Here is a 12,796-nt window from a genome sequence, read left to right on the forward strand (position 1 = left end):
AACATGTCCCTGCAACATTATTGATTACAGTGTTTAGCTGAATAGATAAACAGCTGCTGATAAAGCTGCAGATGCTGAATGGATGTTTCAGAGATTTGATTTAAGATTTGTGTCTATGTTATTATCAATAGTCCTTCAGCTCTAAGCTCCTAGTTGGGAGCATATAGATCCCAACTTGAAGTACCCATTGTTAATAAGGTAATAACAGAGAGGATAGGGTCTGTGCTACATTCATCAAACTGTATCTGGGAAGGAGCATATACGCTTAGAGAACTACAGTGAGTATTGTGAGCATATGGAGCTCACCATGGATATTCATGTATCCACCAGGTATCTATATATAAATTAGTAAGACAGTCAGAATCAAGAGTTAACAGGAAGTAGGAACCTCCAGAAAAGTATATTCACATTGGAAAAGAAGTAGAAATCAAATTAATGTATACCATGACTCATTTTGATTCCCACACTGTGTTTGTTGTGCATTTAAAGGAATGAAGCAAGGGAGATCTCTTTTAAAGGGTCCTAATAAGTTGAGTATCTGTTTGCTTAGGCAACTTTATCTCTCCCTTTCTACCTTTGCAAGTTCAGGTCCTTTTATTCTTGGAAAGAGCAAATGTGAGTATACCTTTTCAGGATCTGAACATTTTCACTAATGATATTTCTGGATGTGCTTTCAATATTGAGATGTGCCAACAGGATTTTGCGTGCACAAATGGTTAATTTTTATGAAGTATAACTACATATATTAAAAGAAAAGTGTGTGCTACAGAAATTCAGGCTCCTCATGCACATTTTGCTTTAATAGCAAGATCGCAAATCAGATGCATTCAATATTGCAGGAGAGGAATGGCTGGTACCAATTGAATATGTGGCTTCTCTTATATCACTTGTCAGTATGGACAAGGTGTGATTTGTGTTGTAAGTACACAAGAAAAAAACATCTGGACTACAGTGTCTTATTACTGAGAATCTTTTTTCCCTTTAATTTAGGTTCTGGAGGTGCCTCTTTTGTCTTCCCTTCTGCAGCGGTGTAACATGGATGATGCTGCACTTGAGACTCCCACATTGGGGCAGGGTAGTGATGGCTATCCTGGGTAGAAATGAACAAAATTTTTGTATGATTAAGCAATAAGAATTTACAAAGATATCATCATATAATTCTTAATATAGTCCACCATATAATTATTTCAAGGAAAGAGTTGATCAAATGAAATTATAAAAGGATGATAAGAGCTGTACTTCCATTTTAATTAATGTAAGAATCACAAAATTTGCTGATCTTGTACAACAGATGTGAAACTGTGGAAGAGTTATTGTGGGTAGATGCAGACATTGTTTTGTAGCAGTTTTCCATTTACTATTTACTCTGTGGATTATTGTGTCCTTCTCCTCTGCCTGGAGTCTGTTTGACTGATTAAAAGTTCCAAAAGTTACTTCTATACCTGTGCTATGACTGAGTTTTCTGAATATCACTCAAAACCTTACATAACATTTGCACTATTCCTTAGCCCATCTGTAGGAAATATCCTCTCTTGAACCTGGTTGCAATATCCAAATTCTGATTCACTCACAGACTTACAACAGATTTTCCTATTGGTCAAGTTTGTCAGCTCCAGAAAAAAAATCTGTGTGGATCTATCTGTAAAGATCTCCAGGGGAAGTTAATAGAGACCCTCAGACTATTCTTTTTCAAAAATCTCATGAATCTACAAGAGTGATAACTGAGTAGTTTCTAGAAAGCACTTACGATGACTGTAAATCCCATTATTTCCAATGCTAAAGTAGATCATCATATGTCACTGTGGTCAGTGTTCTGCAATAAGTTTGTGATTGCATGGAAAAGTATTGGGACTGGTAGAAACTATGAATGCACAGTCAAAAATAAATGGACGTCTTTTTAACCTACCCTAATTTCAACAATGTTGATCACATTCTAGAAATTAGTCATTTATGAAGTATATGATCAAACATTTTTAACCCAAGAGATTGACTCAATTGTGGTAGATGTGTGTAGACATTGGCATTAACATGAGAATATGTTGAACAGTTCTCCTAATTCCTGTCCTCAGGACCTTGCATGCAATAACTAGAAACATTCCTTATGTCAATTCTTTGTCATCTGTTCCTCTTCCCAATACTTGCCCACAAGTGTTTTCAGGCTCCACTTCCTGGTATTCTCATTACCAAGAAGGCTTTTTGCTCCTTCAGAGTTTCTAATAAACCACAGACTTGGGCTGTGATGTTGTGTCTCACAGAGTGATAGATCACCTAGTGCCCAGATGTCAGAATAATTAGCTCTGATTGATGCTGTGGAGGAGACTGTGTCTGCATTCAGCGTGGCTCTCTTCTCAAACTCCTGTCCATTTGTTTACCTAACAATACTTGGGACAATCCATCCAATCCATTCAAGCCCATATCTAGCCATACTACCCTTACTCTTCACATGGGAAACAGGGAAGCTATCTCAGTGGAAAATCCTTTCAAAAGTACTTTACATTACAAAGATTTTCAGTTTTATAACGTTCCATTTATTAATTGTTGGTCTTTATGCCTGAGCAGGTAATGTTCAGTTCAGCAACTTGTCTCCTGTTCCACTGTGTTTGAGGTTATGAGCAACATTTTCTTCTCCCCACATTCTATTAGGTTTAGTGTATCTGATTTTATTTTGAAGAAATCATAGAAAAAGAGGCTGAAATTTTGAAATGAATTTCTCCCAAATTTCTACTCACTTACTACATGGACCACACCTATCTTTAATGTAAGTATTTTGTGTCTGTGTTTAGAAAAAAAAATAGAAGTTTTTATCGATGGGCAAGAAAAAAACATAAAAAAAAACATAACGATGGAAGATTAAGTGACTGAATCATGAAAAGTACAAATTTTCTTATCTGAGCCTGTAATGCACAGTTCTCAGGAAAATCAGAAAAATCTGAGACTCATTGGGGTATATTGGTCAGTGATAGCAACATCATCTCTCTCATGGTTCCTGCAACCCCAAGCAATTTCTCAAATGAAGTACCACTGAGGTTTTGCCATGAATCTAATGATACAGAAAATTATGATGAGATGCGCTACCAACCCTACCTCCCAACCCTGTCCTCCCTTTTTAACAATAATTCCTGGTATTTTCAGAGCACTTATTTCTGCAGGAAGAGGTGATATTCTGCATGTAATTTATGTTAGTCTGTGTGATAGATATTACATATTGTGACAGAACAGAACTCTCTTATCACAGATATCACCATACATATACATTCTGAGGAGTCATTATTTAAAATGACTCCCTTGGAAGGAAGCAACCAGACCTCAATAATATCTGTTCCTGCAATATCCTTGTCCCCCATGTGTTCTCTGTGCCCCCTCCTGGTTGAGAGCACTCCTGCAGGGAGGTTTGTGTCTGAGATACACAAGAGACCCTTCACTGTGTGTCTTGCACAGTAATAATTTGCAGTGTCTTTGGCTTCTAAAGTGTTCATCTGCAGGTACACGCTGCTTTTGGAACCATCTCTTGAGATGGTGAACCTGCCTTTCACAGACTCTGCATAATATGTTTCATAACTAAAAGCTTTGCTTCTAATTTCAGCAGCCCATTCTAGCCCCTTCCCTGGAGCCTGGCGGAACCATTCCATCCAGTAGTCAGTGAAAGTGAATCCAGAGGCAGCACAGGAGAGTTTTAAGGATCCTCGAGGCTGTACCAAGCCTCCTCCAGACTCCACAAGCAGCACCTCACACTGGGCACCTGAAAACATGGAAAATCTTATCATCAAACTGTCACAAATATCCACTATCTCTTTCAATTAAATTCACCCACAAACACATTAGCTCTTTATATATATTACTCACATTTTAAAAGACCAAGCAGAAATACCCAGATCACTGTAAGATTCATGTTGAATATTTTGTGTTCAGTGATGATCACTGAATGGAAAGACATGTGCATTCACAACTGGGTGTTTATATCAGAGCTGTAGGGTTAGATCTGTGTTTTCATGAACAGAGGGGAACATTATTTGCATGTCTTCCTGCTATATTATGATGACAAAAGGGACAGGTGGCTCAGATGAGTCATCTTATTGCAAATGTTTAAAATTTCACAAGGACTGAAGAGGCATTTACAACATCAAAGATCATTTATTTTTTTGGACATAACTTAGGTGGTAGAAAACCTTTTGTATGCCTAATCCCTGTGTTCATTATTAGCACTGCATAAACAGGCGAGAGCTTGGGTGTCTAATCCTTGTGTTAATTCTTAGCACTGCATAAACAGGCAAGAGCTTGGGTCTGGAGAGATATAGGTTTGAATAATTATTGGCTGCATTACCTGTGTCTCCAAAAAAAGAAGGAAAGAAAGATTTCTTCATTACTTTGTATGCATTCATAACTATACGTAGTAATGATATAACATCACAGACTTTCTTTATATACAATGTATAGGTAAACTCCTTTGCTGTCTTTAGCAGAAGCTATTAAGTAAAGTGACAGGAAATTAAGAGAAGAGAAACTAAAACGTGTTAATTTCTGAAATGTTGAATAGTACAACCATTCTGGACATAAATTTTGTGGCTTCTCAGAAAACTGGGGTTAGGTCTATCTCAAGACCCAGCCAAATGACTTCTGGGAATATACACAAAAGATGATCCTGAAACCATAAAACACTGCTTACCTATGTTCACAGCAGATTTATGTATAATAGCTAGAAACTGTAAACAACCTACTTATCCTTCAACCAAAGAAAGGATAAAGGAAATTTAGTGTATCTGCTCAGTGGAACACTATTTAGCTATGAGAATCAAAGACATGATGAAATTAGGAAGCAAATAAATAAAATGAGATTGTTGTCCTGAGTAAGGTAACCCAGAGCCAGAAGGAAGCATATGATATGTACTCTCTTGTCAGTGGACATTTGCCATAAAATACAGATTGAACATACTACATTCCACAGACACAAGGAGGCTGGACAGGAAAAAAGTAATAAGTGGGAATACTTTATGCTCATTTGGAGGGGGAAATTAAATGGACAAAGAAAACAGATTGAGAGAGGGAACCAGGTGGGAGAGAAGATAGAGAAAAAAATCGGTGATTTCAAGAACTGGTGTGGGGAGGGACAGAGGGCTGTATGGATAGCCAGGAGAATAAATAGAAATTTGTAACAAACAGGGCTCCAGGGGGGTAGAGGGTATCTTCAGGAAGAATTCGTACCTAGTATACTGGAGGTGCCCAAGAATCAGTGGGGGCATTTTTAGCTGGGACTCACAATATTGGGGATATGGAACTTAGGGAGGCTGCCTCTGGTGTCCAGGCAGGAACGCTAGTAGAGAGATAAGGACACAAACACCTACAAAACTCTCAAGCCCAAATTTATTTTTTATACAAGAAATGCAGGGATTGGAAATGAGGCAGCGACTGAGGCAACAGTCAATCAATAACTGACACATGGGCAAACACCAATTCATGACACTATTGATGATACTTTGTTATGCTTGCAGAAGAATCTACTATGGCTGTCCTCTGAGAGCCTCTACCCAGCAGATGAATAACACAGATAAAGATTCACACAACCAAATAGTATTTTAGTTTTGAGACTATTATGGAACAAAAGGAGGAAGGATTGCAGACCCTAAGGGTAGAGGAACCCCAAAGAAAAACTAACAAAATTAACTGACTTGGAATCTTGTTACTCTCAGAGACTGATCCACCAACCAACAAACATATGTAGGCTGGATGTAGGCTTTCACACACATACGTAGCAAATGTGCAGTTTGGTCTTCATGTGGGTTCTTAACAACTAGACTATCCCCCAAGTTGTTCCTGTATGTGGGATATGTTCAAACTATAATATCTTATTCAGGTTTAGTGGGAGAGTACATGCCCAGCTTCATGGAGCCTTTTTATGCCAAGGTAGGGGGATCCTCAGGGTGGCCCAACCTACTCAGAAGAGAAGGCATGAGGAAATGGGGGAATGCATTGTGGAAGGGAGTGATTAGATGGGAACAGTGAGTAGAATGTAAAGTAAATAAGTAAAATATATTAATAATAATATTTTACATGAACAAAAGTAATGGTGAATAATGTTAAGTGAATAGTAATCACTTACATAAAATTAAATTGGGAAAATTACGCTTGGGTTCTCCGTTCATTAGTAGAGAATTACAGCCAAAGACTCAAAAATGTATCCTCAAAAATGAAAAGAACTATTTTATAAATATAAATGCTGTAGGAGATCAGTCTTTGACCAATAATAATTATTGAATATCTGAGTTTGCCACACAGATCCTTCAGGCCTGAATTTCCGTCACCATCCAAGCCTACTTCTGTGCCTTTCAGGCACACTGCCAGCTCTTCTGTGATTTGGTAGGTCAAATGTCCCCCATATCTTATCCCTTTGTCCCACAGACCCTAGGCACTTGCATTTCTCTCAACAATACCTAGGTCTACACTCTCTCACATTTAAGACCCACCTGGGCATTCAGAGACTTTCTTCTCCTCTAACGAAAGGGAGTCCAGGTCTTTGCCTCTCCTCCTGTGACCTCCCTCCCCTTCCCACATCTTGTCAGTCTTCTCCATAGTCTTGCTTCTCTGATCTGCTGAGTAGACACTCTTCTTGCAATGTACGCTACTATTCCCTAAGAGTATTTTCTCTAAAGGCTACCAGGTTGCCAGTATTTTTGCAGGCCTTGTAATCACCATGCATTCTTTGGCAGAGCCACAGTATTGTGTTTTCCCTAGGCTATCTAGTCCCTAGTTTTTACCTGAGCAGTGTTGAAAATGTTTTCCATGTTATGCTATTAGCATGAAAACAATCTTAATTTGGTTAAAATAGTCTCAAAACATTTTGATAAAAAATAGAAGAAACCACAAGGAATAATTCTCCTACTTACAACTCCTTTGTAAGTGGTCCATGTTAAGTGCTATCAATGAAGGGGATAGCCTGATAATCCAAAATTAGGCACTTCTGCCAGAGCCCTAGTACCAGTCTTGAACTGCTTTTAATGAACACAGGGAGGCCTTTTTTACATTACCAAGCACTGTAAAATGAGATCTCCATTGGAAACATTAGGCATTACAATTCCTAGAGAAGATGAAAGAAAGAAAACTAAGTAATAGGGAAGGAATTAAATCATTAACTATTATTTAATTACTATGTATACATGATATAATTCAGTCTTATTTTATTATATTTCTGGCCACAGACACCCCTCTGCCCTATCTGGCCATAGAGAACAACATAATGCAATGTTGATAATTATAGGAGTAATAAAGTTTATAGATATTAATTTTAGATATTAAATTGAAGCAATCACTTTCAGTGATGTAGCTTGGTGTTGATTAATTCAAAACAAATTTAATGTAAAATACAATATTGAAATTTTAAGTAAATAAGTTTTAGGTAGTATAATTCTGGATAAGTAACCTTTTTAAGTTTAAAACTTTTGTGTTTTTACCGACTTGTTTTAGACAGGTGTGAGCTCTATTTCATAAAGTTTTTGTTTACATCATGTCACTACAGTAACTTATGCATACGGAAATAAGGGAACATGTTTGAGAACATGCAGAAAAATCTAGGTCCTCAACTCTAGGTCCCTGGTTTTATGTCCGTTGAAATCCCCAGTTCTGCACCAGAGCGTGACACTATACTGATTACAAATAAGACTCAGTCTGAAAAGCCTTGAAATTTCATCTCCATGAGAGAAAAGAGATTTCCAGGTTTAGTTTTTTATCTAGAAATGGTACTGTTATGAGATCAACTGTATTCACAATTGTGAGGACTTTTGAATTGTGTCATTTCTGTTTCTGGAGCTTTCCAGGAAAATGGCATAGATTTAAGGAACTACGTGTAGCAATTTTTTGTGAGACATTATGTCCTTCAAGACAAGGGTTCTAACTAACACAGAATATAGTCTCCTGGGGTTTAAATGTGATTAACTGAGAAGAAAAACCTCTGGGAAGAATCAAGAAACACTCTGAATTATGTCTCTTTTAAAATGCACTTCAGGATCTCTACAAATGCTTTCTCTGGTTAAGTTTGTCTTTCCATTTTCACTGTCTCTTCAAAGCACATATTTAATGATGCTATCAATTATATAATCAATTATATTATCAATTATTTAAACTTGTAAATTATAATGTAATGACATGGACTGTGTCTTTCTGTGATTCCCTTGGTCAAACAAGACCTCCATTAGGTTAAACTCACTCCATGAGTTTATAATAGAAGATATGAATACTTGGTGAGTGAAAAATTGAGAAAAAAAGATTATAGCACAACCAGTGATTTATTATGCATTTGTGATAAAAGCAAAAAATCTAATTTCATTTTGTTTTTGCCAATATATATCCCTCTGTCTTACTTGAATTAGATAAAGATTTATTTGATATTTTAAAAAGTTTTAAAGGTTATGAATGTTCAATCTATCTATTAAATTGTAGACAGTTGTTTCAAAATGTAGATAATTTTAAAGGTCTATATATCACTTAAATTTTGTACATAGCTCTGGAAAAATTTTGCCTTTTGTGTGTGTTTCTTCTTTTTCATCAGGAGTCAGCCATGTTTCATGTGTAACTTCTGTATAGAAGATTAATATTTGTAAGCATTTAGAAAGGAATAAAGGCACATGTCTGAGAAGACAAAAAGATGAAGAAAAATCAAAAGTTCCCATTATGAGGCCTGCTCTGCCATCCATTCATCTCTTCAGTCCTGATCCTTACCCAAGAAATGATACTCCATGGTAAGTGAAGATTGTCGGGTCCTAGTTTTCAAAAAAGGAATTCATTATTCCCATGAGATAAAATGCCTTCATGCTGACTGTTAAAGCCCTTGAATTGTATTATTTTGGCTTCTGTATGTTTCCAGAACACTGTTATGGATTTTAAGAAATAACTGCAATGCTCTCTACCAGCTCTTGTGTATGTCAAAGCAAAAGTTCTAACTGACGCAGGCAATGGTCTGATAGGGCTTCTTTTTGGTTAACTAACAGGAATCAACACTTGTAGAGTCAGAAAACACATTTGTTGGTTCCCATCTGAACCTTCTTCTCAGGATGTGCAAAACTCATTTATTTAGATATTTTAGTTTTGATTATTAAATGTCAAAAAATATTTACCAATTGTCACATGGATGTTATATCTTCCCTATAGAAATCACTTCCCTATAGAAAAACATACTTTATTTTATTTATCTTACAAATGTAAAACATGGCTTTATTTTATTTATCTTACTCAACCATAGATCTAGGCCTGAAAATATTTTATAGGTAGTAGGATAGTCTCTCTATAACTTATAGGTCAGGAAAGTTGTCTTAGCAACTCTGTGTTATTGTCATAAATATAGGCAGACAGGAGATGGAATTCAGTGGAAGAGAGAAGCTTTGGCACTCCTTGAGAAATCCAAGGTGCCCCAATGAAATGACCATATAAGTTATGAATTTGACCATACAATTCAAATCTAATAACTTAACATTTATACTAATCTTAGTCCTTCTGTTGATGGTTCCTTGAATTCACAGGTAAAGGAATTCTTGTTGTTGCTGCTGCTGTTGATGTTGTTTTGTTCTGTTTTGTTTTGTTTTAATCCTGACTTTTTGGTTTCTATTTAAAAACAGAAAGTTTTCAGTGATGGGGCTAACTTAAGATACATTTTACAGAGATCACTAAGAAGACACCAGGCATTGAAGGAGAAAAAATTTTCTGTCCTATTTTTTGTGTTGAGGAGACCCTTTTTAAGGATCATGTGATCTTCTATAAAAAGCCCTGGGGATAAGGAATGATAAGCAATGGACTGTGAAAATTTATTCCAGGGGAGAAGTAAATGTCCTGACATGAGACACCCCTATCCATTCTCAGGTAGACGTGCTTACAGATCTTCTTCCTTTTGAGATCTCTTCAAATGGGAAACAAAGTGTATGCGTCTCCTGGCTCAAAAGAGAAATGCCTTCCCTATAGAAGTGTTACAGCTCTGCTTTGCCTGTGGCAAAAGATTTCCCTAATTCAAGTGTTAAAGCTAGGCTCTGTCAGGAGGAGGTTCACCCAGCACAAATCAGCACAAATATTTCAATTCTGTTCCTACAAATGTGTTACAACTCAGATGAGATAGATCCTGGCAATCAGAAGCACTGACTGACAAAGTCACAACACACAACATATTTCACCTAAGATTTGTTGGCAGGAGTCTGGGGTAAGGTGTCTGCTTCTGCTTGAGAAGCAAAACAGAACTGAGTAGATAGCAGGGAGAATTTCAAGGAAGTGGAGCATTGTGGTGTGGCAGTGGATTGGACAACTTTATGATATAATTTTGAAGCCCAGGTATTGGAATATTCTGTAACAAACTTTGGTTTGGGGCTTGGGATCAACACATGGTCAGGGCACTCCTTCCTTTGGCCGTGGTCTTAGGATCAAATCATGGTCAAAGATTTTTCCTTCAGCTTTGGTTTTGGATATGGTCTAGGGATAAATTCTGCATCAGGATGTTCTTTTCTTGAACTGTTTACCCTAAAAGTGGGTTTTCTAATTAGTAGCCCATGTTTATACAACTGATTGGCTTTGGGTTGTATCAAAATGACTATTTAAACTAAAAAAAAATTTAAAAAAACCCTGCTGTCCTGAGAGGCCTTTGCTGCCTGTAAGCTCAGAGAAAGCTGTGAAGCCTGAGAAATACACCCATATACCCTTATTATTTCTCCTACTGTTACAAAGATCTATCCTGTCCTACCAAAGTTGTAAGCCAGACAGCTGCTCCTAAAGTGTTCCTGGAAGTAGACCTGATGGTAATGGATTGTTTGTGTTCTCTAAATTCAGAACATTTTTACGGTCATGGAAGTAAAGTCTATTTATTGAGATCTTAGAAAACTGAAGACTAATAGTTATCAACTTATAATAGAGCAATCAGAGACAGTTTATGAAAGGGCAGAGTCAGTTGATATGTTACTAGACCACATGCAGATGGCTACATCCCTGACTGGAAACTTATGTTACATTGATTGACATATTGGCCAAATGACCTTGGAAAGTTGAACCAGAAACACAAGAAAATCCAGTTATTTTATTTTCTAGAATAGTCTCTTGCCCAGGTACGTCAGCCATATATGGGCAGAGTATGAGGAGCTCCCAGAGAGTGAGTCTGAATATATTTATCTGATGATAAGAAGCAGATTTGAATATTAATTACTGTATATTCCCACTAAGGATGAATAGAACTCAGGTTCTTCTGATTCTTCCATGAAATCTGATGGAAATTTCCTCTTAAACTCCCACAGGATGTCAGGCTGCAATGGTATACACCATTTGTTAAAGAGGCTACCCTTTTTCCATTAAGTGTTTTCAGATACTTTGTCAAAAATCAAGTGACCATATGTGTGAGGATTCATTTCTGAATCTTCTTTAATTCTGTTCCATTGATCAATATGCCTATCTTTGTACCATTACCATGCTGTTGATAACACAATTAAATCAAAATAATCCTGAGATTCCACCTCACACCAGTCTGAATGGCTAAGATCAAAAAGTTGGAAGAGAGCAGATGCTGGCCCGAATGGAGAGAAAGAAGTACACTCCTCCACTGTTTATTGGACTGTAATCTGGTACAACCACTCTGGAAATCAGTCTGATGGTTCCTCAGAAAACTGAACATAGTACTACCTGCAAACCCAGTTATTATAACCCTGTAGACACTTACCTATTGACATGGTACACACTTAGGAACACTTTGCTCTACCAGGTGTTTCAATCCCAGAATATGATTCTTAGTCTTTAAGTCAGTTTGAATTAGCTTTCTCAACCTCAAGTGGATCCATTGATGCATTTGCTTAATCATGGCTTTGGCTGCTTTGGGGGACAAGATTTTCTTTTTCTCAGGTGTATACCTGTATAGGAAAGTCCTGGACCTTAAGTTCTACATGTACTGGGGCTGAGACTTAGCCTTGTTCATGCCTGTTGTCTTTGCCCAGGCCCCTGGGAACTGGTGAATCCACTTATTTATTTCTTCATCTTTGGGTTGCATTTGTTTAAAACATCTATAATCATCTTTTAGTTTAAAAGTCAGGACTTGTATCTCCTCTCTTTTTTGTCTTTTAACTACAGACCCTTCAGAAGGGAAGTGAATGTGAACCCCCAAATTGGTGAGCAGATCTCGTCCTAACAGTGGATAGGGGCATTTGGGTACCACAAGAAACCAATGGGATATCCGGTCCTTGCCTAGTCCACTGTTCTTTGGGTAGTCCATGAACACTGTTTGCTCCCAGTAGCTCCTTGAACACATGATTTTATTTTGAGGGACAAGTGTCCATCAGTTTGTAATAAGTCTGAGTGTTGTGCTCCTGTGTCTTCCAAGAAGCAGGAGGGCTCCCCTTCCACTTGAAGAGTTACCTTGTGTTTTAGGAGGGGATCTGAGCCCCATCTCCACTAATCACTATCTCCTGCATGCACCTCCAAAAGTCTGGAGTGAGGTGTTCCCTTCTCTATTTGCTTCTTGGGGCTTTCTCTTACCCAATGCCCTATTTCCCTGAAGTTTGCACACTGAACCCTAGCCAGGAGTTCTCTGTAAGTTCTTTAGTAAGTTGCTAGGTACTCTCTTACTAGACCCTTGAGGCTCCATAGCTTATTCTACTATGGTAGCCAGTATTCTATGAAGAATTTTTTCTTGTCTTTTGTCTCTCTTTAGCTCTCTAGCCTTAACTCTTTCTGTCTCCACTCTTCTTTTTAATCCTCTGTTTCTCTGTTATAAAACACTTTCTTGGCTACTTGCAGAAGCTCCCTCAATGACTTATCTTTTAACCTTTCTAACTTCTGCAATTTTCTCTTTATA

The sequence above is a fragment of the Micromys minutus genome, assembly GCF_963924665.1.
Source record: "Micromys minutus genome assembly, chromosome: 1".
Taxonomy (NCBI): Eukaryota; Metazoa; Chordata; class Mammalia; order Rodentia; family Muridae; genus Micromys; species Micromys minutus.